The sequence below is a fragment of the Eretmochelys imbricata genome, chromosome 25 (genome assembly GCF_965152235.1).
Source record: "Eretmochelys imbricata isolate rEreImb1 chromosome 25, rEreImb1.hap1, whole genome shotgun sequence".
In the NCBI taxonomy this organism is placed as follows: domain Eukaryota; kingdom Metazoa; phylum Chordata; order Testudines; family Cheloniidae; genus Eretmochelys; species Eretmochelys imbricata.
In genome coordinates this window covers 16,117,250-16,120,206 of record NC_135596.1, presented here as the reverse complement: position 1 = coordinate 16,120,206, position 2,957 = coordinate 16,117,250, and positions in this window count along the sequence as shown.

Below are 2,957 nucleotides of genomic sequence, written 5' to 3'. Positions count from 1 at the left end.
CGGTGGTACACTGTAAAGCCCATCAAAGGGAGGATCAAGATGTGGCCAGAGGTAATGTCCGGGCAGATAGAGAGGCTAAGCATGCTGCCACCCTGCCATCCCCTCAGACTGAGAACACCCATATGCATGCCCTTATCCCATCAGTAAGGGAGCTTCCAACCCCTCAGTACTCTGGGGAGGAGAGACAGCTAACTGACAAACTCGGTCTCCGGGAAAAGGAGGGATGGCTCCATTCCCCAGAAGGGAAGGTCCTCTTACCAAAGAGCCTAATCCGGCCAGTGCTGCAGAAACTACATCAAACCACTCATGCTGGCAGGGAAGCACTTATCCAGCTAATGGGAAAATACTTTATCACTTCCGGACTCCAACCCCTGGCTGCCCAGGTACAAGCGGACTGCTTAGTCTGCCAAAAGAATAACCCCCGACCGGGACATCCTGTGCCACCAGCTGCCCTAGAACCCACTCCGGGCCCTGGACAAGTGTGGCAAATAGACTTTACTGAGTTTCCCCGGACCCAAGGGTTGAAATATCTCCTTGTCATAGTGGATCGGTTCAGCGGATGGCCAGAAGCCTTCCCATGCCGTAACTGCACTGCCAGGACAGTGACCCTCAAGTTTGTTAAGGAGATCATTCCTCGCTTTGGACGCCCACTGTGGATGGAATCTGACAACGGGACACACTTCATGTCAAAAATCATTCAAAGCATCTCAAATGCCTTACAGATCCCCTGGAAACTCCATACGCCCTGGAGACCGCAAGCCAGTGGTGTAGTGGAGCGTACCAATCAGACCCTTAAACGGCATCTCTCAAAAGTGTGCCAAGAAGCCTCACTGCGATGGCCTGATGGTTTGCCCCCCGTCCTACTCCGTATACGCGTTCTCCCAAAGGGTAGATTAGGGCTCAGTCCCTTTGAAATTATGTTTGGAAGGGCATGGCCTATGAATGGCACCCCGGTTCTGTCAGGGGAATGGGAGTTGGGTAATGGTTTTTTGTCACAGTATATGTGTTCCCTGTCTGCTGTTCTCTTATCTCTTCACAGGTATACCAAGGATTCCCAGCCTCTCCCCTTGGACACTCCCGTCCACTCCTTACAGCCCGGTGACTCTGTGCTTGTTCGTACCTGGAAACACGAGCCTCTCCAGGAAAAGTGGAAAGGACCCTATACCGTCCTGCTGATCTCCCATACAGCGGCAAAGATCGAGGGACACAAGAACTGGATCCATCACTCTCGTCTGAAGGCAGTACCTGCCCCCTCGTCAGCAGAACAGTGGACCGTCCAACCTGCTGACTCCTCATCTAGTGATGATCTCGGGCTAAAGCTACTGGTTAAAGGACACAAATAGCGGGCACCTTAATGCTAAAATGGGCCCACCCAGGTACTGGAGACCCTGGGTTGGGAAGACTCTGTGATAATTAATTGGGTAACATTGTTATTCTCTGTATTGGTATTTCCAAACTGTGCATATCGGGAGCAAAACTCCTTTGTTTTGCTTGCGCACCATGTTGCTAAAGAAATAAGTAGCCCAAGTGAGAAAACTCAGAGCCAAGGTTCTTGAGTGTTCTCAAAGGGGAGAGTTGTTGGGGACACTGGGGCATGGCCACTAGGTAACTCGAGGGGATGGAAGACCACGAGTGTCGATGAAGCCCCCTTGCACTAGGCCCAGGTGTCCTTGGCCCCCCTCCCACCTGGAGGCACTCGCAGCAGCTCTGCATACTAGGCCCAAGTGTCCTTGGCCCCCCCCGCCTGGAGGCACACACAGCAGTTATGCTGAGAATCTGCAACAATATGCTGCGGAGTCAGACTGCCTGAAACTAAGCAAGGCCACACAGGGGAGATATGGAAGAACAATGCTGAATAAAGCAGCTTTATGTATGGTTTAAGAAATGATACAGAGAACAAGGGAACTAGCTGGGAATTGGATTGGCTGGCTATATGGATACTTAGGGCAGCTTGCTATTGGATCAGAATGCTGGGAAAAAGGATGTATAAAAGCCTGTGTAACTTCCTGCTCTGTGTACAGGATTTGAGATTCAAATTTCCCTGTACCTTTTTGAAGCTTCAAATAAACTTTTCTGCTTCTCCACCCCGTTGTGATTATCGGGTGTAGCACACCGGGTAGCGAACCAACTCAAGCTGTTGTTCAGCCTCTCGGCGCTGGGTGCCGGCAACAGGAAGAAGCTCAGAAAAAAGCAAAAATGGGTCAAGTCGGTGAGAATATCCAACCTTGCCAGTGGTCACCCCAACCACCACTCAACTCCATTCCATGTATCAGTTTGGTGTAGGTATACAGACCTTTCTGCTGGTTCGGGTTCTGTTTTATCCTTTATAGCAAGCCTTTATCCTTGGCTTTCAGTAACTGGCTTTGCTTTCAAACGTGTCTGGAAATCAAACAGCAGGTCAAAGCAGCATTTTTAGTGCCTTCCTTGTTGGATTCTCAGTTACCCAACTGCTGGCGGTGAGGAGTTAAACTAAGGGTACTGGAGGGGCGCGGGACCAGGCGGTAAAGTCACCGGGGCGGCGATCAGGAAAAGCGGGAGAGGCCCAGCCCATTCACGAGGCCTGTGGGCGAGCTCGTCCCGCGACGCTCGAAGGTTCAAGTCCCTCGGAAGGGCCCGGCCAGCGCTGACATCGGGAGGGGCGACCTCGGCCTGCGAGGCCCTGGGGCTGGTGGGGAACCAGGCTGTGCAGGATGTTTCCGCCCTGGGGGCCGGAGAGAACGGGGGGGGCTCAGGCCTGGGGGGCGCGCAGCACACGTGACCCACAGTCGGTCGGCGGCCGGGGGGATAAAGAGAAGCTTCCGGTTTGGAATACCAGAGCTGACGGAAGTGCCCCGCGAGGGCCGCTCTGCCCCTGGGCGGCCTCCGCTCTATGCCCCTGGGCGGCCGCGAGCGGCGGGTGGGGTCACGTGGGGGGCGGGGCGCGGGGGCGCGGCTCCCAGTCACTCTCCGGGCGGCCG